Source organism: Carassius gibelio, chromosome B9, assembly GCF_023724105.1.
Source record: "Carassius gibelio isolate Cgi1373 ecotype wild population from Czech Republic chromosome B9, carGib1.2-hapl.c, whole genome shotgun sequence".
In the NCBI taxonomy this organism is placed as follows: domain Eukaryota; kingdom Metazoa; phylum Chordata; class Actinopteri; order Cypriniformes; family Cyprinidae; genus Carassius; species Carassius gibelio.
Window position 1 is genome coordinate 31773322 of NC_068404.1, and position 17982 is coordinate 31791303.

The following is a 17982-nucleotide window of genomic DNA, read 5'->3' on the forward strand; positions in this document are numbered from 1 at the left end:
GTTTAAATCATACTCATCACTATATTTAAAGCAACATCTCAAAGGCAGCTTGTTCATTTTTAACTGTTGCCAAAGGAATATGTGGGTATTGTACATCAATTGATCTCAGATCTTTAGGAAAACTCGTTTCAGAAATGGATGTAAATCAAACCTGAAACAGAGGGGTAACTATATTTTAATTTAACAAATCTCATGACCACTTTTTTCTTCAGCTGCTTCAAGTTTGATATGGTGGTATGAGTCTTTGACAATTTCTTCAATGTGAGAATATTTGATGTTGATAGCCTTGTAAACAAAAATCAGCTGGAATATTTTTTTTGTAACGAACTCATTTGAAATTATGATAAAAACTAGAGATAAACAATCCAGTTGTCTAACACAATGTTCTGCACACACCACAATTGCTGTTGATCATCCTTCCATCTAATACTTTAAGAATACCACTAATGCTTAGCAAATGAATCCTGTTTCCAAACATCTAACTTCAGCTTCTTAAGGTGCATTTTAATTCGGGCATCCCTCACCTCAGGGTTTAGGTCCGGTGCCTGCCCATGTGCCCTCAGTGCTGCTGCCTCTTGAATGTATTTCTGCTTTGCATCTTCCCCCAATGTGGCGCACCTGCCCTTAATATCATTCATTGTGCCTGAAGAAAAAATAGATGCACAGAAAACTTAACGCATTAGTCAGCATCTCCTTTTAAAGTAAATTCATACAACGACAATCAGTACTTGGGTTGTGAAAACCATTTATCTGTAACAACTCTGTAAAAACAAGATAACGTGTAAAGTAGATGCCCTGATGATTCTTTTCAATACACTCAGCATTCTTAAACTGATGAATGCAATTTGTGTGAGTGAAGTACTTCCCAAATACGATCATGAAAATCTGTTTCATGACGCTTCATGTATATATATATAGATAGATAGATAGATAGATAGATCAATTATATAAATATATACACAGCTAGCAAGCTTTAGAGAGAGTGAGAGAGAAAGAGAGAGACAGACAGATAGACACAGACAGCTATATATATATATATATATATATATATATATATATATATATATATATATATATATATATATATATAGATAGATAGATAGATAGATTATATAAATATATACACAGCTAGCTAGCTAGTATAGAGAGAAAGAGAGAGACAGACAGACAGACAGACAGACAGATAGATAGATAGATAGATAGATAGATAGATAGATAGATAGATAGATAGATAGATAGATAGATAGATAGATAGATCCAAACCCACAGAACTTTATTTTACACTCTAGTCAAGATCCCAAAGGTTTCCAAACAGCCGTAAAATACGTCTAGTGTTTAATATTTCTCTCAAGTCGATATGGGTTATATTAGTCCTATGATCTGGCTTCAGTGAGGAGTTATCGAGCATACACAATAGCCTGTAAGAGTGTAAAAAGTCATTTTGACAGTTTAACTAGAAACTAAATTCCCCCATTAGCTTCAGACGTAAATACACACTCATATTAGCAACGTTAATGCTCACATAAAGCATCCAACGTTAACATAACAACACGCTAATAACGTAATATTGTCTAGCGATAACGTTTGCAGATACATCGCAATACGGTTATCTCATGTCAACAATCATGACACGCAATATGAGTGTATGTATAGTTTTCCATTACAGTTTAAATGCTCAGTTTTATAATTTTAATAGTTTTACCTGAAAATATTAAGCAGGAAATATCGCAACGTTCCCGCATTCGTCCAGTAGACTTCCGATTACAGGTGAGCAGGAATTCTGGGATTGGATCTGGAGTCTTCTCTTGTATATTTGTGGGTGATCAACCATTTGGATGGATGATCACGGCCTTCTGAGCCTACTAGTAGTTACAGGAGGCCCCTCCTGGCCCATTTCTATGGGCTGATAACTGCTGATAACGCCCCATTCAATCGAGTGATAACGTTCGAATCGGGTGGATTTAGGGTAGAGTAAGAATATTTAAAGTATTGCGCAAGTTAGTTCATACTTGGATATAATTTTATATGCAATATTACCTTTTCTTTTCATCATCATCTTTAAGAGTTCATGATCATTTCTGTTCAACTTTATTTCTCAGTTGATAAATCCGTCCACAGTTCATAAAACACAACACATGCAACTTCCTGTCAGTGAAATCATTTAAAAATCAAATCGACAGCTTAGAAAAAAAAAGCCTCAGGCCCAAATATTCAGTTATCACTAATGAACTGTTTGACAAACACTTCTTGCTTCGAAGGACAGATCTGAATTAAAAAAAAAAAACAAATCACAAACAGTCCCCGGAGTCTCAATCTGAATCAACGGAGTCGCGAACATGCTCCGAAGTGCCGATCTGAATCAACCGAGTCGCGAACATGCTCCGAAGTGCCGATCTGAATCAACCGAGTAGCGAACAGACTCCGAAGTGTCGATCTGAATCAACCGAGACGCGAACATGCTCCGAAGTGCCGATCTGAATCAACCGAGTCGCGAACATGCTCCGAAGTGCCAATCTAAATCAACCGAGTCGCGAACATGCTCCGAAGTGCCGATCTAAATCAACCGAGTCGGGAACAGGCTCCGAAGTCCCGATCTGAAAACTTCGACCAAAGAATGTAAAAAATAACTCTATTTCTCTAATAACTCTACAAATCTATGAAAGACTCAGACCACGTATCTAAAAATAAATCGCTATAGTAAAAGAGAAATAATAAGAGGAGTGAAGTTTCCTACCGTTCTGCTGTTTAGTCCTCAGGCGGGTCTGAAGCTCCGCGGCGCGTCTCCGCCCCTCACACGCGCCTTTACAGCGCTAAATTAATCATCTGTGCTAATTATTATACATGTCGACACGCGGCTATTGGTAGTGATGCTACAGTCAAAAATCAGTAATAATTCAAACCTTTTAAAATAAAATATATAAAATAATGGTTTCGATTTGAATAATATAGTAAAAATAATTTAGAACGATCTTTCTCTATATTATATTAACAGCCTAACTTTTAACGAGCAATGCACCATAATATCACCTTTACACTATAAAAAACACTATATTTCAGCCTATATTAATAACCTCTATGTAAATAAAACAGAATACCGTTCTTACCAAATTCATTTAACATGTTATTAAATCATAATTAGTTTTTAAAAACTGACAGGAACTTTCAGAGCTGATTTCAAAGTTACTGCGTTTATAAAACAACTCTATGAAAGACTCAGACCACGTATCTAAAAATAAATCGCTATAGTAAAAGAGAAATAATAAGAGGAGTGAAGTTTCCTACCATTCTGCTGTGTTTGGTCCTCACGCGCGTCTGACGCGCGTTTACAGCGCTAAATTAATCATCTTTGCTAATTATTATACATTTACTTCATTGTCAGCTTCACAGGGCCGTGCACAGACCTTTTGAGGGGCATGTGCTGAAACTGAAAAAGGGCACCCCCTCCCTTTTTTATATCAATTATATATATTCTCTTTTTTAGCTATTCTGTTTGGTTTTATAAGCTTATTTGTATTATTTGGTTAACATGATTATGAATGACATTGAGAAGAGGGGAAGGTGAGCAATGAGTCAAGTATTTTTGACAAACTTTTTTTTATATAATTTAAGTAATTTTGTCCAACTCAATTCCAGATTATATAGCCATACCGTTAGTTACTATAACATATCCAACATGTATCCGCCTACCTGGCAAACATTTAATACTGTGGTTGACCAGGGATGTTGGTCTCTTATTCACTACACTTTCCCTAAAATAAGCCAGCAATGAAAAAATAAATAAAAATAGTGTGAAAAGTACAGTTGCAGTGAAAAGCATTTCTGAAGGATCACGTGACACTGAAGAGTACTGAACTGGAGTAATGATGCTGAAAATTCAGCTTTGATCACAAAAATAAATTAAATTTTAAAATATATTCAAATAGAAAACAGCTATTTAAAATTGTAAAAATATTACACAATATTACTGTTTTTGCTGTATTTTGGATCAAATAAATGAAGCCTTGGAATGAATCATGAATTACATTCTGCATGATAAAATATAAAGATTTCACAGTGATCTTCTGTAATTTTATTTTACTTACTACTACATTACTGTAGTAAAACCATGTTTTACTACATTTTATACATTTGAGGACGAGCGGAGAGTATACCATAACATGATTAGCCTAAATGTTAATAAATGAAGTGTATCAGCAATCATAAATCAAAGAAGAAAGTTCTTCGAAATATATGTTATCTAGGTGACGAGGATCAATCGTCGCTTTGTGTAAGTTCCAGTACGAAACAGCGCAGGGGCGCACCTGTTATGATTTTCCGATGTTAAAAACTAACTATATGTTATATTATCAATATATAGTTTTCGACCAGCGAATGTGTGCAAATGTGAATTTGTTTTTGTCTGTCATTAAAACGGCGACGGTGCCTGCCGCTGCCGGCATCACACTACATTTTCATCTACAGGTTACAAACTAGTTTTATAGACGGAGCGCTCAGTTTTTCCTGTGGTAAAATGCATTTGGCCAAAATCGCATTTTATAAAAGATGAAATGCTACTTTATGCACAGGCTATTTAAGTGTTGGCTATGTATTGGCTATGACTAGATGGCAAATGCTAGCCCTCTCTCTCAGCACCCGATTCGAACGTTATCACTCGATTGAATGGGGCGTTATCAGCAGTTATCAGCCCATAGAAATGGGCCAGGAGGGGCCTCCTGTAACTACTAGTAGGCTCAGAAGGCCGTGATCATCCATCCAAATGGTTGATCACCCACAAATATACAAGAGAAGACTCCAGATCCAATCCCAGAATTCCTGCTCACCTGTAATCGGAAGTCTACTGGACGAATGCGGGAACGTTGCGATATTTCCTGCTTAATATTTTCAGGTAAAACTATTAAAATTATAAAACTGAGCATTTAAACTGTAATGGAAAACTATACATACACTCATATTGCGTGTCATGATTGTTGACATGAGATAACCGTATTGCGATGTATCTGCAAACGTTATCGCTAGACAATATTACGTTATTAGCGTGTTGTTATGTTAACGTTGGATGCTTTATGTGAGCATTAACGTTGCTAATATGAGTGTGTATTTACGTCTGAAGCTAATGGGGGAATTTAGTTTCTAGTTAAACTGTCAAAATGACTTTTTACACTCTTACAGGCTATTGTGTATGCTCGATAACGCCTCACTGAAGCCAGATCATAGGACTAATATAACCCATATCGACTTGAGAGAAATATTAAACACTAGACGTATTTTACGGCTGTTTGGAAACCTTTGGGATCTTGACTAGAGTGTAAAATAAAGTTCTGTGGGTTTGGATCTATCTATCTATCTATCTATCTATCTATCTATCTATCTATCTATCTATCTATCTGTCTGTCTGTCTGTCTGTCTGTCTCTCTCTTTCTCTCTATACTAGCTAGCTAGCTGTGTATATATTTATATAATCTATCTATCTATCTATATATATATATATATATATATATATATATATATATATATATATATATATATATATATATATATATATATATAGCTGTCTGTGTCTATCTGTCTGTCTCTCTCTTTCTCTCTCACTCTCTCTAAAGCTTGCTAGCTGTGTATATATTTATATAATTGATCTATCTATCTATCTATCTATCTATATATATATACATGAAGCGTCATGAAACAGATTTTCATGATCGTATTTGGGAAGTACTTCACTCACACAAATTGCATTCATCAGTTTAAGAATGCTGAGTGTATTGAAAAGAATCATCAGGGCATCTACTTTACACGTTATCTTGTTTTTACAGAGTTGTTACAGATAAATGGTTTTCACAACCCAAGTACTGATTGTCGTTGTATGAATTTACTTTAAAAGGAGATGCTGACTAATGCGTTAAGTTTTCTGTGCATCTATTTTTTCTTCAGGCACAATGAATGATATTAAGGGCAGGTGCGCCACATTGGGGGAAGATGCAAAGCAGAAATACATTCAAGAGGCAGCAGCACTGAGGGCACATGGGCAGGCACCGGACCTAAACCCTGAGGTGAGGGATGCCCGAATTAAAATGCACCTTAAGAAGCTGAAGTTAGATGTTTGGAAACAGGATTCATTTGCTAAGCATTAGTGGTATTCTTAAAGTATTAGATGGAAGGATGATCAACAGCAATTGTGGTGTGTGCAGAACATTGTGTTAGACAACTGGATTGTTTATCTCTAGTTTTTATCATAATTTCAAATGAGTTCGTTACAAAAAAATATTCCAGCTGATTTTTGTTTACAAGGCTATCAACATCAAATATTCTCACATTGAAGAAATTGTCAAAGACTCATACCACCATATCAAACTTGAAGCAGCTGAAGAAAAAAGTGGTCATGAGATTTGTTAAATTAAAATATAGTTACCCCTCTGTTTCAGGTTTGATTTACATCCATTTCTGAAACGAGTTTTCCTAAAGATCTGAGATCAATTGATGTACAATACCCACATATTCCTTTGGCAACAGTTAAAAATGAACAAGCTGCCTTTGAGATGTTGCTTTAAATATAGTGATGAGTATGATTTAAACTAACTGGCTTGACTTTCAAAATATTTGTGTTTTTTCTTTGGTAGATGGAGGCAATTTGTGCTGTGTCTGCTGCGTCCATTTTTATGATAAGAAGAAGAATGCAAGAAAGAAGTGGCATTCATGGTCTCAGTGCACAGTGTGCCAATCATGGTAACACACAGCATGTGGCTTTAAAAAGAACATGTGCGTTCACTGCCAGTGTCAAGACACCATGCTAACACCCTGAAGATGTATCTTGTTACTTGTTTGAGTTGTTTTTACTGTGTTGACGGCCCCCAACCCATCCATACAAACACACACACACAATACATACATATGCTGCAAATTTATTGTAATGACCACACTTCACACGAAAGAAGAAAATTGTGATCTTTTTGTTATTTTCATTCACCCCATTTTTATTTATTATTGTTGTTTGTTGGCACCATCAATGTGTTCTCCTTTATACAGGACTTATGTGGGGACCAATAAAGTTATATTGTACTGAATTGAGTCTACATGTTTTTATATATATATATATATATATATATATATATATATACACACCTGTTTCATCATTGGTTCAGTAGGGCTGGGTTTGAGCAAGGACCTCACCTTAATATTCACAACAGTGGGTCAGAGTATGATTTCATGTTATGATTAGATGCTTCACATAACTTTATATTTTTCACAGTTTTGCTGTCAGTAGGAGATGCTTGGCAAAAAAATATATTGAAAAGATGGTTACTGGTACTTGTAGAAACTTTGGTATACAGCTGAACACTACAATTTATTTATTTTAAATTTAAATGGTTTCTATGGCATTGCTTACTTCCACTCTGAAGTATTTTCTTCACAATTACTGTTACGCTTTTATTTTAATGATAAACATTTAAGAGAAAATGTGAAGGGTATCATTTTATCTGTGTTAAGGATATCAATTGTTTCTCCTTGGATTCAGATAAATAAAGTTTATTGTCAGTTTATGTGAGGGAGGACTGGTGTGTTCCACTTTTGTTTGCAGTTGTCTGCCGTGGGTAGACTACATTTAATTCAAAGTGCTGTCGTTCAATTATATTTATATATATATATATATATATATATATATATATATATATATATATATATATATATAGTCACGGGAGGAGCACAAGACAGACACAGTGGGCGTGGCGTCAGGCCTCGGAGAGGCTTTTATTAACAGAAATCATAAAACAAAGGGAATAAAAGTGGCCAAAGGGAGAAAGTGTCCAAAATAACAGGGAATCTGGTGTCCTCGTCGTGCTGCGGGATTTGTGTAGGTCGGGCAGTGTTCATCAAGGAAGGGTCCAGGCAAGGGGCGGAGTCCGGCGGCCGCACGCGCTCCCCTCCTTGGTCCGGGGCGCGAGGGGCGGCGGCTTCTCCTAACGGCCGCGTCTCTCTCGTTGGCCGCGGCGCTGGTAGGGGATGGACGGCCCGGCATCCTGGCCCGTCGGCCGTGTATACGGGTGCGGTTCCCATCCGGATCGCGGGTCCGGCAGCTCACGTCTTGGTGGCGCGGGAGTCCCTCAACGCACCCTTGCTGGACCCACGAGGACACCAGTGTGCATGCACGGGGAAGAGACCGGTCTCCTGAGGAGAGGCGCGTTGGGCTTTTAAACAGCGGCGGTAATGAGGCTCCACTTCCTTCAGGTGTGCCCCATCACACGCCGCCAGCCCTGACTCGTCCAGCGCCCCTCCTCTCACACACCCACTCCAGTCGGGAGCCTGGTGAAGGGCGGCGATTTAGGACGGGGTGCCGGTGACAATCAGGGAGGAGGCAGCTGACTCGTCACAATATATATATATATATATATATATAAAATTAATTATACATTTTAAATCTGATTAGTTTATCTGGTTTGCAAATTAGGGTTGTAAAATTATATATTTACTGAACATATAAAATATCTAGTATAGCCAAACTATTAATTACATTGCATCTAGATGAATGCAAAGAAATTAATTGACATGCTTTCAAACATGCTTTTTAAATGACACATGAGTTTTGGTAACATGGACAGAGAAAACATTTAATGATCTTCTGCTCAGAAACCTTGTAAAAACTTTAACTTTTACCAGCCATTACCAGCATTCTTCAAATTATCTTTTTTTATGTTCAACATAAGAAAGCAACTCATACAGGTTTGGAATGACATGAGGGTGAGTAAATGATGACAGAATTTTCATTTTTGGGGGAACCATCCCATAATTAGATTTGCCACATGGGAACCAAACAGAAATGCAAAATGAGTCTCTCTGTGTGTGTGTGTGTGTGTGTGCGGACAGGGTATTTGTCATGTTGTGGGTTCATAAATCTGTTTACAAAGTCAGAAACAAACAAACAAGCAAATAGCTTCTTTTTATATAGGCTATGGCTATTGAGCCTTTAAATAGCTCTCTGAAACTACACCCGAGATGGCTTGTGCATGTGAAATGAGAAAATTAAAACTTTGTCGTAGAGCTAAACCATATACATTGTTAGAAAGGTCTTGACCCAGAGAGTAACATATGTAAGTATGAAGATTCTACATAGCTCCTGTTTTGAAATACTGACATTTGAAACATCACCTTGGTGCATATTTGAAGGCTTATAATAAAGCAATAAAAAGGGCTACACACATGGGACTAACTGTTATAGAGAGCTCTTGTCCTCATTTATGATGTAAATATAGTCAACAGCTCTGGATATTGTCAAATCGGGTTAAAAGTAATTTGAACCCATTTAAAATTTAGACATTTAAAATCTGTTTACATAGATATGTTTACAATCCGCCTAAACTCCACACTGTACTCTCAACTCACTATTTGCAATATCCAATTCTAAGAAATACACGATTTTTTTAAAAACTACAATTCCCTATAGCTACTCAGTGCAGCTTGATACAAATCAAGCACTGCAGTTGTAGTATCTGGTTTGCAAATTAGGGTTGGAAATTAGGGTTGTAAAAAGATATATCTACTGAATATATCAAATATCTAGTACAACCAATCTATTAATTACGCTGCATCTAGATGATTTACGTTAAGAAAATCTAAATATATTTGTTTATTTAAGACTTTTTAGCCGAAATGTAGAACGCGCAAACCCCGCCCACAACACAATGCACTTCCGTAACCTTCTGCTACCAAAAATTTATTTCTCTGAATCGAAGGAGAAATGTGCAAAAGTTATATTAACATATCTTATTGAGTTATCTGTTTGTTGTTGTTTTTTCGTGGACAAATGTTGAATTCATCATTTAAAAAAAAAAGTGTCTTGTGAATAAAATACTTTTGGACGGAAGTACGTTATGCAAGCCACGTGGTTTCAGCGATAGCAGCGTAACAACCATGCAACGAACAACGAACAAACTAAATGTAATATACATTAAATGAAAGAAGAAAGTGAAAATAAAACGAAAACAGCCAATGGGAAGAAGAGAAAAAATGTGTTAAATTACATAGGCTTGGATCTGGAGAATTTCAAGCCAATAACAGTTATGTAGGAACATACTGAATGTGGCACACTGTCACATATACGGATTATGACTGTAAATTCATTGTATGTCATTTTTTAAGTAAATTACTTTTCATTGACTTTAAATGTGCTGTGAATAAGTGCAGAGCACCATGGCTGTAACTCATAGAGTCAATACACCTCTATGTTCCCTTTTATTTTATGTTTTTACAAACTCATAGTTGCTTCAGAGGATTCAAGATCCAATAATTTATTTTCATTTCAACTCAGTCGAAGGGGATTTTGATGGTGAGCTCATAAAAAACAAAACACCTCCCACACATTTGTACATTACAGTAAATAACATATTACATTATGGTAAACACATTTTTTTTTTTTTTTTAGATTAGATTAGATTCAACTTTATTGTCATTATGCAGAGTACAAGTACAGAGCTAATGAAATGCAGTTAGCATCTAACAAGAAGTGCAAGAATAAAGTGTTTTATATGCACAAAAGTGCAGAGTAAGTAAAGCTATGATATACAGAATGTACAGTGGAGTTGCTATATACAATATTGATCAGAGTATATACCGAATATAAATATGAATGCAATGTAGGGATTGTATGTACATTATGAACAGAGCAATGAAGGATTATATAAACATTATGAACAGCAGGAACGTGAGAACAGTGGTAATAAATGCAGTTGGATGAGTGTGCAAAAATATTGTTGAACAATGTATTCTATGCAAAATAACAGTAGTGCAATATTTTTTATATAAATATTTTACTGTGCTTGTACAGTAACAATTATAGACAGTTTATTTTTTAATTTTGTACTCATACAGACAGACTAGTGGTGTATATGTATGCTTAAATACAGTGCCTAAGCTTAAATAGATCAGACCTAGTAAAACAACATGTCTGCACAAGTAACGCAGTAAAGTAATTATATTATATTATATTATAATACCTTGAATGAGAGCAGCTTACTGCAGTCCTAAATATTTAAGGAAAACATAGATTTATGAGAGGAATAGTGATCTTTTTTCACAAGTTTAATTAATATTTCATGGACTCGAATGAAATTCTGCAACAATGATTAACCTCGAGGCTTTGAGCTGTCAAGATGTGATAGCAGGTATTCCTCTACATCCTTTTCATCAACAAACACGCGGGTTCCGTGTAATGGATCAACCGCACTTGTCCCAGAGCTTTGATTCCTCACAAGGCCAAAGTTGGCATCCAATGTGACAATCATTTCTCCATCCGCCTGGAAAACAAACACTTACAGTAACACTGGTTTTGTACCCGCACCAGGTTTATACATTTATACTATTACTATTCTATTACAATACTACATAAACAAATTAACTTTTAAGTTTGATATTAATTCAGATTTTATTTCTATGCCATTAATTTAATCAAACAAGAACCACGCTGGAATTATAACCAACCTTTGGACATGCTGGGCATATGGTGCCATCATTTAATTGTGGGCAAATATCAACCAAACTTCTTTGTCGGAAGTGGTGATGCCTAAAATGGGATATGGGGTGTTGCGAAAAACCCTAAACAGAAACCTGACACTCCAGTGCCAGAGAAACAGAAAGCTCTAGCAGAGGGATGGAGAAGGCTGTCTGGTCAGAGCCCATACCTCAACAGAGTACAGGTTTCTGGTTCACACGCACACATGGTGACTGTAACGGTGCAGAGCCGTCCTGCCAAATATAAAGAGGAAAATAACATACAAACATAACCTAGTAGTACTATAGAGACTACCATATCAGTATAAATTAAATTAAATGTATGCATTTAGCAGACGCTTTTATCCAAAGCGACTTACGGTGGATTCAGGCTATACATTTTTACCTATCATGATAGTATATAAACTATAACTATCATGACTTTTTTTTTTATTGCATCACAAATTTGATTAATTCCTTAAAGGAAATCATTACTCCACATGTAATAGGATTGAATTCCTTAACCTGTCATTAAAATTAAATACATTAAGATTTTGTATCAGGTAAAATGACAAACCTGTGCTGACAATGATCTTCATGTCCTTTGTGTACACAGCATGGGTGCCATGGGCTTCAGGTAAATATAGGAATAATCCCAGGGAGGATGGCTCATAGTAAACATTCTGTAAGAAAGATGGATAGCTCTAATGTTTTTAAAACAACAAACTTGTGACACTAACAGTTGATACTGCATAGTGCTAAAACAATTCGAAGTATCGAATGAATCTGTTGACATTACTGTGAGTTTGCTGTCTGTATGCAAGTATAGCAATAGCAATGTAGGACTGTATGCTACTGTTCTTACATTCCACTTTTCAGGAAGATGCAGTAAATTTCTGTGAATCCTCTTCAGGCAAACCTCACAGAACACTGCAGTGGAGCTGCACTCAATGCACCTATAATCAGCATGTTCTCAGCAGACAGCACACTGGGTAGTGATCGGTGCTGAACATTCAAACGACACCTTAAGCATCTCATCCTTGACTGCATCCCAGGCATGAAGCTCTCTCTTCTTTGCCTTACTGTATGCACTCTCAGAACAGCTCGGTGTCACATCATCAGGTTCAGCAGGTTGAGATGTAATAGAAGGGTCTGAAGGGTGGGTCTGTTTGTAGCTGGGATGGGGAAGACCTTGACTGAGGTAAGAAAACTTGCAGGGCCCACCATAGACCTCCTCACCAACTTAATTTTAACGTTCCTGAAACGTGTGGTCATCTTAAGTGCTTTTCCCATATCTGAAATCAAAATATTTGACAATTATTACATAAAGCAAAGTGCAACCCGTACCGTACTTCTTATCACAGCCTAAAAGACAGTGGTGCGATAGTTAGATAGATCCAGCTAGCTAGATAACTAGATATATAGATTGCAAGATAGATAGATAGATAGATAGATAGATAGATAGATAGATAGATAGATAGATAAATAGACATCGAGCTAGATCTATATCTAAAGATAGATTATATAAATAGATACACAGCTAGCTAGCTATATATATAAACTGCTCAAAAAAATAAAGGGAACACTTGTGGGTTATATTGTGTTGTTAAGTATTCCCTTTATATTTTTGAGAAGGTATATAGATAGAAAGACAGATCCAAAGCTTCCTGATATAGGATCAAATCCAGCCAAGCTTTGTTCAAACCCACAGAACTTTATTTTACACTCTAGTCAAGATCCCAAAGGTTTCCAAACAGCCGTAAAATACGTCTTGTGTTTAATATTTCCCTCAAGTCAATATGGGTTACATTAAGCCTATGATCTGGCTTCAGTGAGGCGTTATCGAGCATTCACAATATGCAATAAGCCTGTAAGAGTGTACATTTTTTTTTAAATGTTTACAGTTTAACTTTGCTTTTAACTAGAAACTAAATTCTCCCATTAGCTTCAGACGTAAATACAGCAACGTTAATGCTCACATAAAGCATACAACGTTAACGTAACGACAGGCTAATAACGTAATATGGCCTAACGTTAGCGATAACGTTTCACTATACGGTTATCTCATGTCAACAATAATGACACGCAATACGAGTGTATGTATTGTTTTCCATTACAGTTTAAAAGCTCATTTTTATAATTTGAATAGTCTTACCTGAAAATATTAAGCAGGAAATATCGCAACGCTGCCGCTTTAGTCCAGTAGACTTCCGATTACAGGTGAGCAGGAATTCTGGGATTGGATCTGGAGTCTTCTCTTGTATATTTGTTGGTGATCAACCATTTGGATGGATGATCACGGCCTTCTGAGCCTACTAGTAGGCACAGGAGGCCCCTCATGGCCCATTTCTATGGGCTGATAACCGCTGATAACGCCCCATTCAATCGAGTGATAACGTTCGAATCGGGTGCACCCTGCTAAATCAGTGAAAATGTTTGGCTCAGTTTACAGAAAGTGTACGTCACACATCCTTTCATTATTTTGCAACATAGTTTTCTCCTCAGATGAGTATTTAACATCTTTATTCTTGTGGGGATTAGTGTGTAAGTGCTATACACAAACACACACACACACACACCGGTCAGAGTTTGGGATCAGATTGATTTTTTATGTTTTGTTGTTGTTGTTGTTTTTACAGGAGTTTACTCATCAAAATTGCATTTATTTGATCAAAAATACAGGAAAAAAGTGAAATATTATTATGAAGGAAAACAACTTTTTTATTTTAGTATACATTAAAATCTATTTTATTTCTGTGATTGTCAGCATCATTCCTCCAGTCTTCAGTGTCACATGATCTTCACAAATCAGAATAATATGATGATTTATTATCAGAGTTGTGCTGCTGAAACTGTGATACTTCTTTCAGGATTCTTTGATGAAAGAAATGTTAAAAAGAAAAGCATTTATTTAAAACAGAATCTTTTCTAACAATAAACAATATAGTTCAAAAATTTATAACTCTTTTAGGATCTATTAAATTGATAAGAAGTGAAATCAAAGATTAATATTGTTAGAAGAGATTTATATTTTTAATAAACGCTGTTCTTTAAAAAAAAAAAGTATACATCGAAGAATCCGGAAAAAAGTATCGCAGATTCCAAAATAATATTTGGCATCACAACTATTAATAATTCTAATAATAAATCATCATATTAGACTGATTTCTGAAGATCATGTGACACTGAAGACTGGAGGAATGATGCTGAAAATACAGCTGCACATCACAGTAATAAATTATATTTTAAAGGATATTAAAATATTAACCATTATTTTATATATTTTATTTTGATAATTTTGAATTATTACTGAAATACAACCTTTTTTTGTATCAAACAGTTCATTGAACAATAATAAATGAATTACCTGAAGCCGACAATGAAGTAAATGTATAATAATTAGCAAATATGATTAATTTAGCGCTGTAAACGCGCGTGTGATGGGGCGGAGACGCGCCGCGGAGAGTCAGATGCGCGTGAGGACCAAACACAGCAGAACGGTAGGAAACTTCACTCCTCTTATTATTTCTCTTTTACTATAGCGATTTATTTTTAGATACTTGGTCTGAGTCTTTCATAGAGTTGTAGAGTTATTAGAGAAATAGAGTTATTTTTTACATTCTTTGGTCGAAGTTTTCAGATCGGCACTTCGGAGCATGTTCGCGACTCGGTTGATTTAGATCGGCACTTCGGAGCATGTTCGCGACTCGGTTGATTCAGATCGGCACTTCGGAGCATGTTCGCGTCTCGGTTGATTCAGATCGACACTTCGGAGCATGTTCGCGACTCGGTTGATTCAGATCGGCACTTCGGAGCATGTTCGCGACTCCGTTGATTCAGATTGAGACTCCGGGGACTGTTTGTGATTTTTAAAAAAAAAATTTAATTCAGATCTGTACTTCAAAGCAAGAAGTGTTTGTCAAACAGTTCGTTAGTGATAACTTAATATTTGGGCCTGAGGCTTTTTTTTTTCTAAGCTGTCGATTTGATTTTTAAATGATTTCAATGACAGGAAGTTGCATGTGTTGTGTTTTATGAACTGTGGATGGATTTATCAACTGAGAAATAAAGTTGAACAGAAATGATCATGAACTCTTAAAGATGATGATGAAAAGAAAAGGTAATATTGCATATAAAATTATATCCAAGTATGAACTAACTTGCGCAATACTTTAAATATTCTTACTCTACCCTAAATCAGTGAAAATGTTTGGCTCAGTTTCTCAGGCGACGTCCCACATATCTCAGTCAGTGAGTCAGTCAGACATCAAATAAATAAAATATGAGCCTTTATAGACAGAGGGCCCTATCTTGCACCCAGCGCAATTGACTTTGTACACCGACGCATGTGTCATTCCTATTTTGCACCCGCGCAAAGCGTGCTTTTCCCTCCACAGAAGCACGTCGCTAAACTAGTGAATGAACTTGCGCTCCCTGGGCGGTTCAGCGCAAAAAAGGAGGCGTGTTCCGGCGCAAACGATCCCTGGTGCTATTTTGCTGTTCCATTAAACAATTGCGCCACTGACCAGAAAAAACCTAGTCTAAAGTCAGTGGCGCGTTGCGCGCTGTTCATTATGCTATTTTAAGGGCGCATGCTTGACCATAGTGTATAGCGTGCACAACGCGCATACACTTTGCTCATGTAGATAATCTACACAGATGCAACAGTTATTTTTGCAAATCATAAATTGTTACACTAAAAAAAAATATTAACACATGAGATGACGGAAATCATTGTGGTGTGACACGAAGATGTGAAAAAATAGGCATAAATCTAGCTTACAAATTATTCAGGCTAATTATTCTCCCATCCCCATACAACACAACTTCTCTGTCTTTCACTGCTCTTACAAGAACATCAGTCTCCTCGGCTGTGAACTGCTCCTGGCGTGCGCCTGGTAAATACGCCATAATAATAGCAATCCATAATGGAATTTGCGCACCTGCTTTTAAAGGGAATGTTGGATGACGCTCTGATTGGTTTATTTCACGTTACGCCCAAACCACACCTATGAATAATGAAGCTACTTCAGACCAACCCATTTTAGATTTGCGCCGGGCGCAAGAGCCATTTATCCCGCCGGGAAAATAGCAACAGCGCCGAGACCCGCCCACAAAGTTACTTGCGCTTCGCGCTTTGACACTTGCGTTTCAGATCGTTAAAATAGGGCCCATAGTGTTTAGTAGTACTTATTCAAACAACAAGATATTTATTTACCCTTCGCAAAACTTTGTTCAGCTCAGCTGTTATCTACTGTACTGCGTATTGAATCTGTTGATTCAATTAATATAAAGGGGGCGGAATTATCAGCTTACTGACAGCTTGAGGATCGAATAAGATTTACACAGCACGTTTTAAGCACTTTCATTTGCTAAATATTTGTAAAACAGACAGACAGACGTAAAGGGTGACCAATAGCATTGATTAAAAAAAAAACACCACCAAAAAAAGGGCACTTCGGAGTGTAAGGGCAAAAAGGGCATGTGCTCTGCACAGGTTGAGCCCTACCTGTGCACGTGCCTGCAGCTTCAGGTAATTCATTTATTATTGTTCAATGAACTGTTTGATACAAAAAAAGGTTGTATTTCAGTAATAATTCAAAATTATCAAAATAAAATATATAAAATAATGGTTTATATTTTAATATCCTTTAAAATATAATTTATTTCTGTCATGTGCAGCTGTATTTTCAGCATCATTCCTCCAGTCTTCAGTGTCACATGATCTTCAGAAATCAGTCTAATATGATGATTTATTATTATAATTATTAATAGTTGTGATGCCAAATATTATTTTGGAATCTGCGATATTTTTTTCCGGATTCTTCGATGTATATATATTTTTTTAAATAACAGCGTTTATTCAAAATATAAATCTCTTCTAACAATATTAATCTTTGATTTCACTTCTTATCAATTTAATACATCCTAAAAGAGTTATAAACTTTTGAACTATATTGTTTATTGTTAGAAAAGACTTCTATTTTAAATAAATGCTCTTCTTTTTAACATTTCATTCATCAAAGAATCCTGAAAGAAGTATCACCGTTTCAGCAGCACAACTCTGATAATAAATCATCATATTATTCTGATTTGTGAAGATCATGTGACACTGAAGACTGGAGGAATGATGCTGACAATCACAGAAATAAAATAGATTTTAATGTATATTAAAATAAAAAAGTTGTTTTACTTCATAATAATATTTCACTTTTTTTCCTGTATTTTTGATCAAATAAATGCAGTTTTGATGAGTAAACTCCTGTAAAAAAACAACAACACATAAAAAATCAATCTGATCCCAAACTCTGACCGGTGTGTGTGTGTGTGTGTGTTTGTGTATAGCACTTACACACTAATCCCCACAAGAATAAAGATGTTAAATACTCATCTGAGGAGAAAACTATGTTGCATAATAATGAAAGGATGTGTGACGTACACTTTCTGTAAACTGAGCCAAACATTTTCACTGATTTAGGGTAGAGTATGAATATTTAAAGTATTGTG

At 36.0% G+C, this 17982-nt stretch overlaps 1 protein-coding gene and 2 long non-coding RNA genes across 3 annotated transcripts in view; 1 reads left to right on the plus strand and 2 right to left on the minus strand.

Annotated features, from left to right (window-relative positions):
• The window catches only part of LOC127964884 (NACHT, LRR and PYD domains-containing protein 12-like), a 1383583-nt gene that overhangs the window by 1122623 nt on the left and 242978 nt on the right, over positions 1–17982 (minus strand). The gene's annotated exons all lie outside the window — the stretch shown is intronic.
• The window catches only part of LOC127964964 (uncharacterized), a 528628-nt gene that overhangs the window by 281774 nt on the left and 228872 nt on the right, over positions 1–17982 (plus strand). The window lies entirely within an intron of this gene.
• LOC127964969 (uncharacterized) lies at positions 10249–13882 on the minus strand. Its single transcript, XR_008155200.1, has 5 exons — positions 13631–13882; positions 12341–12770; positions 12053–12158; positions 11467–11730; positions 10249–11282 (listed from the first exon to the last, which is right to left on the minus strand). It is a non-coding gene; the product is annotated as an uncharacterized LOC127964969 (long non-coding RNA).